Source organism: Triticum aestivum, chromosome 6B (assembly GCF_018294505.1).
Source record: "Triticum aestivum cultivar Chinese Spring chromosome 6B, IWGSC CS RefSeq v2.1, whole genome shotgun sequence".
Lineage (NCBI taxonomy): Eukaryota > Viridiplantae > Streptophyta > Magnoliopsida > Poales > Poaceae > Triticum > Triticum aestivum.
In genome coordinates, this window is record NC_057810.1 from 186,288,369 (window position 1) to 186,297,606 (window position 9,238).

The following is a 9,238-nucleotide window of genomic DNA, read 5'->3' on the forward strand; positions in this document are numbered from 1 at the left end:
GTCCAACTGCTCTGTCGAAGCAGCAGAAGGAGTTTCTTCATTTGATTCATCAGGAATCACATATTCTTCACCAAAAGGAACAAGGTCCTTTGATGGCATCGAAGAGACGGGAACGACATCAATTGGATTGTCAATTGAACTGATCAGAGTCTTCATCTTCTTCGGAGATGAAGAATTTGAAGAGGTTGATGCCTTCCTCTTTTTCATCGCTGCACGCTCTGCAGCCTTGGTCTTCTTCACATCTAAGGCAGATGGAAGGATCAGAGTCGGTGTAGGCGCAGGAGGTGCATTTTCTTTAGGCGTAACTGTTGTAGTTGCCCTGACTTGGTCACTTTCTTCAGGCGCACCACTAGTGGGTGCCCTGGCAATATCTTCAGCGGCTGGAATGGAGACATCAGCCCTGGAACTCTCATTTTCTTCAGCAGCCATACCGACATCAGCGGTGCTGGCATGTTCTTCAGTGGGCTGGGCAGATTCTTCAGCCTGAGGAATTTCAACATGCACAGGTGCAGAGGCAGTTGAAGAGAAAGTCTTCGTTAAATTGACGAACCGAACCTTCGCTCCCTTCCAATCAGCATGATACCGATTGAAATCATCACTCAGTTGCTTGATTTCAGCTTGTACAGCAATGAGTTGTTCAGGGGTAAGAGTGAGGACATTTTCCTTGAGGTAGCGCTGCTTCTTGTATTGCGCTTTCTTCAACCTTCGTCCTTCTTCACATTTCCACTTTTCTTCCTCAATGAAGTGAGTGAGAACATGACTTTGACCAGGAGTGAGGTTCATCTCTGGCAAATGTGTAGCGGGGTCCTTGTGCCATAAGTAAATGAAATCGAGGATCAGCTTGGGATCCAGAAGTAGTGGCACATTGCTGCCTTTGGCTCTAGCGGACCTGGCTTGCCTATCTCTGATGATTTCGGCAAGTTCATCATCATCCGCCTCATCATCATCAGAGGGCACTTGGAAAGCGACTTGCTTCTTATGAGGACTTGGTCGAAGACCTCGTCCAGTAGTGGCCTTTTTCTTCAGTAGTGAGGGACCAACTGAGGAAGGTCGAGCAGCTGAGGAGCTGCAGATGCTCCTGAGGCAATAGAGAAGCCTTGAGTCCTTTGGCACGTGGCAAGGTGCACAGGTGCCGAAGATTTTGTCAGAGAAACTGAAGACTTTGTCGGAGGAGGAGGAGGAGCAGACTGAGGAATTATCCGTGAGGGCTTTGAAGATGTTGGCCGTGAGGGCATTGCTGAGGAACTTGGCCGTGAGGGCATTGAAGGAGAAGCACTTGACTTGTGAGCGGGCTTCTTAGGCATAGCCTTCTTGGGCTTACTACCAGAGGCCTCAGCAGCGTTAGCAGCAGCAGCAGAATCTTCATTGAATTTCCTCACTGCTTCTTTTGCTTGCTTGGCAAGTTTGGCCTGGTGCCTAGACCATTCAGTAGCATAGTCCTCACCGCGCTTGAGGCTGGTGGGATCCGCTAGTTGGCCAGGTCTCAATGGAGGCCTTGAGCATGGAGGGTTGAGCGCGAATTTCTTCATGTACTTGGGAGTAACATACCTGTACTCCCTCCATTCTCGTGCCCATCTCCTCTCAATTCGTTGTATGCACACCTTGCGCTGATTCTTGTCCTCCTTGCGAAACTTGGCTTCATCTGGAGTCCAGTAACCAGCATAAATATCCTCAGGGATTTCAAACACTGTGTTGACCTCAGGCCTTTTTCCTCCCTTTTGTGGCTTCTTGTCAGTCATTTTCTTCAGCTGAGGAATATGAACAACTGAAGTCTCTAAAGAGGTATGCAATTTTTCTTCGAGGAACGCTGCAAATGAGTTAAGTTGATGAGAACCTAGTGATTCAGCAGCGAACATTTGTACCTGTGAACAGAGTATAGTTGCGAGGAATTTTTGGAGAGGTCATATGCGTTCTCAGAAGGTTTTTCAAAAAGAATAGGTTTTGAGGAATTTGACCAGATAAGTCTTGAGGAATTTCACTAAGCGTTCTTTGTTCTTAGGTTCTAGAGTTGTATAAATTGAAAATCCACACAACTGAGGAATCTTGAAGAAAATCATTGCTTAGAGAAACAAATCAAGAGTAGATGACATGTGAGGTGTTTATGTGTGTGAAGAATTGAAGAATAAACACCTTTGAAGATTTTTAGGAAAACACATGAATCAAAGAGGGCAATGAAAGCAACTTTTAATTACCCGAACTGAAGAACATGACGAACTGGGAAGCGTTGAGGTGAAATTCGTCCGTTCAGATCTTCCACGCCCTAACTTGGCAGAGGAAGACGGCTACGGCGGCGTCGGAGTGAAGAAATCCGCAACCGGCGCGAGTACGACGACGACGAGGTCGAGGCAGTGAAGCTCTACCTCACTAGCGATGATGAAGTAGCGGCGGCGCTAGGGTTTGGGAAGCTCTAGCGGGAGAGAGAGGTCGTGCGGAGTAAAAGTGAAGTGAGGAGAAGGCAGGGGTATTTATAGCGGTAGTGAAAAACTGTGCGCTCGAGGATTTCAGACGAACGTGCCCCTGGCTTTTCCCATTCACATGACATGTGTCACCCACGTACTGTGAGGTGGCGATTGTGTAGGATCGTGGGTGAATAGATAATTATTTGTCGTGAGAAGAGGAACGGTTTGAGCGGCAAAGCCGAAAATTTAGATAAGATAAGTTTTAAGTTACCGTTCGCAATTTCTTCAGCTGTCAAGGACACAGTGAAGATTTTGAACGAGTTTCAAATCAGAACGCATATGAAGAATTTGTGAAAAGATTAGATTGAGTTTAGCATAGAGGGGGAAGGGTCCGATCACATTCACTTAGCGGAAACAGTCAACTTGAAGAATTAGCAATAAGTGAATGCTGTAGAGGACATAAAACTCATATATATATATATATATATATATATATATATATATATATATATATATATATATATAATATATTCAAATGAAGACAAACGACGGAAATAGTGAAGACATTGCAAGTTGAAGAATTTGAAAAACTGAGGAATTTCAAAATTGAGGACAAACTCAAATTGAAGATTTTCAACTTTTTGTGGTGGCGTAACCCATCGTATAAGAAAGTTGGCTTCAGACACCGCGTACAATTGCCGTAGGGCTTTGAGAGTCAATTTCTTCATTAATTTCTTCACACTTAGAGGGTTAGTCTTCATTGATTGAAGAAAAACGTTACTTCGTGTGTTGCGCATCTAAGTCATCAAGTCAGCATAAGTGTTAGGATGTGTGTCCATTTCAGAGAACATTCGAAGATTCTAGGATATTTAGCTCACACCGCAACTTGCTAACTCTCTTCTCATCCAAGGGCTTTGTGAAGATATCAACCAATTGATCTTCAGTGTTGACGTGATCGATGGAGATGTCGCCCTTCAACACATGATCACGAAGAAAATGATGATGAATTTGGATGTGCTTTGTCTTCGAGTGCTGAACTAGGTTATGAGCAATCTTGGTAGCACTCTCATTGTCGTAGTAGAGAGGCACATTCTTCATGTTGACGCCATAGTCCTTGAGTGTTTGCTTCATCCATAGTAATTGAGCATAGCACGATCCAGCAGCAATGTACTCAACTTCTACAGTGGAGAGTGATACGCAGTTCTGTTTCTTCGAGGACCAACAGGCCAAAGATCGTACGAGGAAATGACATGTGCCTAACGTTGACTTGCGGTCCACGCGATCGCCAGCATAGTCAGAGTCAGAATATCCAATGAGATCAAATGAAGAGCCCTTGGGATACCATAATCCATGTGTTGGTGTGTGAGCTAGATATCGAAGAATATGTTTCACAGCCTTATGGTGTGATTCCTTCGGTGTAGCTTGAAATCGGGAACACATGCAAACACTAATCATAATATCCGGCCTAGATGCACATAGGTACAATAAAGAGCCAATCATGGAGCAGTATACCTTTTGATCGAAGTCTTTACCATTTTCATCAGTGCATAGATGGCCATTTGTGGGCATTGGAATTTTGACCCTTTTGCAATCTTGCATGCCGAATTTCCTCAATACGTCCTTGAGGTATTTCTCCTGAGATATGAATATTCCATTGCGCTATTGACGAATTTGAAGACCTAAAAATAATTTCAACTCCCCCATCATAGACATTTGATATTCTTCACTCATCATATAGGCAAATTCATCACTATAGCGTTGGTCAGTACAACCAAAGATAATATCATCAACATATATTTGGCACACAAATAATTCACCATCATAAGACTTAGTGAAAAGAGTTGGTTCGAGTGAACCGGGTTTGAAGCCTTTCTTTTTGAAGAATTCCTTCAAAGTGTCATACCATGCCCGAGGGGCTTGCTTGAGGCCAAACAAGGCCTTGTTGAGTCTGAAGACTTTGTCAGGATTCTTTGGATCTTCAAAACCTGGGGGTTGAGCAACATATACTTCTTCCTCAAGCTTACCATTGAGGAATGCACTTTTCACATCCATTTGATACAAAGTGATATTATGATGGTTAGCGTAAGCAAGTAATATGCGAATAGCCTCAAGTCTAGCAACAGGTGCAAAATTTTCATCGAAATCAATACCCTCAACCTGTGTGTAGCCTTGAGCTACAAGCCGTGCCTTATTCCTCACCACAAGGCCATTTTCATCTTCCTTGTTGCGGTAGATCCATTTTGTGCCAATAATGTTGTGCTTGCGAGGATCTGGATGTTTGACCAGTTCCCAAACGTTGTTGAGCTCAAACTGATGTAATTCTTCTTGCATAGATTGAACCCTCTCAGGCTCCAGAAATACTTCATCTACCTTAGTGGGCTCTTTGATAGAGACAAAAGCAAAGTGCCCACAAAAGTTAGATAAATGTGAAGCTTTTGAGCGTTTGAGAGGACCTGGTGCACGAATGTCATCGATGATCTTCTCGACTTGCACTTCATTCGCAATACGAGGATGAGAGGGTTGTCTTCGAGGAATTTGATCCGCATTTTCTCTAGGAGCATTTTCCTCAGCACCATTTTCTTCAGGTGCGCTAGTTCGACGTTCATCACGTTCTGGAATGAATTCTTCAGCAGATTCTTTAGTAGGAATGACATCCTCAGTGGCCTTGAACTTGATAGAATCCTCAGGTGTTGGTTCATCTATCACAGAAGGTAGGTGCTCTCTTTGCGAGCCATTAGTTTCATCAAACCGCACATCTACAGTTTCAACAACCTTGTGAAGAACGCTGTTGAAGACTCTGTAGGTGTGCGAGTCCTTTCTGTAACCAAGCATGAAACCCTCATGTGCTTTCAGTGCAAATTTAGAATTGTGATGTGGATCTCTAATCCAACATTTAGCACCGAAGACTTTGAAGTAACTTACATTGGGTTTCTTGTCAGTGAGGAGTTCATAGGCGGTCTTCTTGAAGAATTTGTGAAGATATACTCTGTTGATGATGTGGCAAGCAGTATCCATTGCATCAATCCAGAACTGACGAGGTGTTTTGTATTCATCAAGCATAGTGCGAGCCATTTCAGCAAGGGTTCTGTTCTTGCGCTCCACAACGCCATTCTGTTGAGGAGTATAAGGAGCAGATAACTCATGAGTAATACCAAGTTCATCAAAATAGCCATCAAGACCAGAATTTTTGAACTCAGTTCCATTGTCACTTCTGATGTGTTTCATCTTCACACCAAAGTTGGTTGAAGCCCTCGAGGAAAATCGTTTGAAGACTTCCTGCACTTCATGTTTGTAAGTGACAATGTGTACCCATGTGTAACGAGAGTAATCATCAACAATAACAAAACCATATAGAGATGCATCATTCGTCATAGCAGAATAATGATTAGGACCAAAGAGATCCATATGAAGCAATTCAAATGGTTGAGTGGTAGTCATGATAGTCTTCGCTGGATGCTTGGCCTTTGTCATCTTTCCAGCTTCACAGGCTCCGCATAAGTGATCCTTGAGGAATTTGACATTCTCAATGCCAATGACATGCTTCTTCTTTGCAAGCATGTGCAGATTCCTCATGCCAGCATGACCAAGTCGTTGATGCCTGTCGGGGGTTGGGTACGACATATGCCAACGGATGGCTTATCATGGTGGGAGCGAGTAGAACGTCGCCGGTGCCCGAGTGGGTTGAGGTGAAGACATGCACGCCGGCGGATCTTACCCAGCTTTAGGGCTCTCCGAGGATATAACACTCCTACTGCTGCTCTGCGGGGTCTCCGCATGATCACTATGGCAAAGTGAATACAAGGTTGCTCCTAGAGCTGTTTTCTGGAGGTAGGAGAGGGCAAGGCTAGCTCCTTCCTTCCTATATGATCGGGTCTAATCCTCAAGAAGCTATCCCCCTTGCATGGGTGCCCTGGGGGGCTTATATAGGCCTGCCCCCCAGGGATACAATGGTAATCCGGCTGGGCACGGGTCCCAGCCGTCTGTCTCTCAGGCCGCCGTCTTCTCCGCCAACTACTGGGGCCCGCCAACTGGCGGGCCCCGCTGGTAGGCCTCGTATTGTAGCGGTGCTTCTGATGATGTTGGCTTGGTCATGGGTCATGGCAACAGTGCCACCGTCTGGCGGACGATCACTGTCGCCATTCCCTGTCTTGTCTGGTTAATGGCGTGTGGGGCCCGTGGGAGGGGCCGGCCGACTCTAGGGGGCCGACTCCCACGGGTCCGTCTTCGGGGCGCTCTCGCCGTCTTCTGTTCTCCCGCTGACGGGCGGTCCCGCCGTCTCTGGGACATACAGGTAGGCCGTCATGGGCACAGTGCACCGCCCACTGAGGGTGAGGTCAGGGCAGGCATGGCAACAGTGCCGCGCCACGATGGAGATCTCCAGCGATATGGCGCACTGTAGCCATGCCATCCCCTCGTAGGCAGGGTAGAGATGGCCACGCAATGAACGTACCCCGCCCCTGTCCATCGTGGCGAAGGCAGGAGAAGGTTGGAATCACGGGCCGACTCCCACAGCCGGCTTCTCTGGAAGTCGTCAGCTAAGAGTCGGCTTATCTGGAAGCCGTCACCTGAGAGTCGGCTTATCTCGAAGTCGTCCCTGGGGCTCGGCCATGAGGGACAGTTGCTGCCGACTCCCAGGAGGCGGATCTTCATCATGGGGTCTTGAGGGGCGCAATCTGCCCCGATGTTTTGAAAGGTTTTGGGGCTCGGGTTAGCCTACCAGTGGCCCATTACTCTGACAGTAGTCCCCGAAGCTGCTGAGGCGCCGCGGGAGACGTGTCGGGGAGCCTCAACAGTTTCATCTTTCTGGGGATGGAATCTCGGCCTCGCTCGCTGTCTTCCTCCAGGCCGACTAGCTGGAGTCGGACTCGCAGAAGGCCGTCTTGCCTCTTAGAGTGTTTGAACATCGCGGCAGGGTCCAGGCGGCGTCCCTGATAAGCTTCCGGGCAGCCGCCCGTTGCAGGTCCGTCGCGTGGCGCCACGTGGCAGGGTCAGTCTGCCCACCCACGCACGCGATGGGACAGGACCTCAGGCGGGGCCTGCCACTACCGTGCCTCGGCACGTGAGCGGATTTGCTGCGGCCGTGTGGACGGTTGGGTTTCTCACGCCGTAACTGCACGCAGTTACTATGTGTGGTAAATCGTGGGGGGCGTGGGGGCCGGGGCGCAGTTAATCCCACGCCCGCCCCATCGGCTTCTCAGCCCTATGAGCCTATAAGTAGGCGGGAGGAAGGGAGCGATGAAGCACGCGAGCCCATCTCCCCTACTCCCCTTGCTTCCTTCTTGCTTCTTCTTCATCTCGCCGCTGCCGCACCGAGCTATGCCACGCTTGCGATGATGAGCTCTTTGTCAGGACCCCGATCCTAAGTCACACCGATCTAGCATGTAACACATCATATCACTTTGCGGCCTCACGCATGGTATTCCCACGGGTGCCACCTTACCTGGCTCGGGACCGTTTGCGCCTTTTGGCTCACGTATATGATAGTGCCGCTAGCGTCCATATGACAAAGAACCCGGGCTGACATGGCTAGTCGTGAACCCAAAGTGGCACTAACTTACAGGGACAGGCATACATGACCCAACAACGAACGTGTCGGTCATCAGCGAGTGAATCCGGGCTGTAGCAACTGGGCTAGCAGGACTCCGGTAAACCGGGCTGTAGCAGGCTAACAGGACTCCGGTAGACACCGCGTGACATTTCCTCGAAGGGACAGACACAAGATCGAAGAAGGACACATGCCGGCCAGCCTGAGTGTTCCGGAGCAGTAGCAAGCTACCATGGTTCAGTGGAAGCACTAGGAGACATTTCCCGGTAAGAGAGGCTACCAAGGATAAACAACTAGGTTGTCAGATCCCACACATACCAAGCATTTCAATAACATACACACAATATGCTCGATATGTGCAAATACAACATGGCATCACAACATGACTCTACGACTCAAGTATTTTATTCAATAGGCTCCGAGGAGCGAGATATTACAGTCATGGGTCTCATGACCCAACAATCAGAGCATACAAGTCAGAGCACATGCGGAAGCTTAACATGTCTGAGTATAGACATCTACAAATGAAAAAGGCTGAGAAGCCTGACTATCTACCAGATCCTGCCGAGGGCACAAGATCGTAGCTGAGGTAACAAGCTAAACGTCGAAGTCCACGTGGAACAACTAGCGAGACGGAAGTCTCTCTGCAAAAACATAAATTAAGCAACGTGAGTACAAATGTACCCAGCAAGACTTACATCAGATCTAACTACATATGCATCATTATCAACAAAGGGGATGGTGGGGTTTAACTACAGCAAGCCAGCTTTGACTCGGTGGCTATCCTGAACTACGACTGCAAGTAACTCTTTTGAGGTGGCGCACACGAGTCCACATATTCACCATATCAATACACCACTATGGATCCGCTCCCGTCTCCCTACGAGAACGCCATCCATAGCACTCACGCTTATCTTGCGTATTTTAGAGTATCCACTTTCACTTGTCTATGAACTGTACAGGCAACCCAGAAGTCCTTTACCGCGGACACGGCTATTCGAATAGATCATATTAACCCTGCAGGGGTGTACTTCTTCACACACGCTCTCGCCACTTACCGCCATGTACACGTCATGTAACTCGGCAACCTTCAAGCGGAAGCCTGGCGAGGGTGTCGGCCATGACCTGACTAACCACACAAGTCTCTAGTCCAGGTTTATCGCCTATTCGGGTTCCATCCGCAAGGAGATCCGGCCGGGGTGTCGCTCACGGCCCCAAACGATGTGTGCAGGGTTCCCAAGCCCACCTCGACGGGTGGATCTACGCTTGGTACACCGTGCCATTGTGCCTAGTC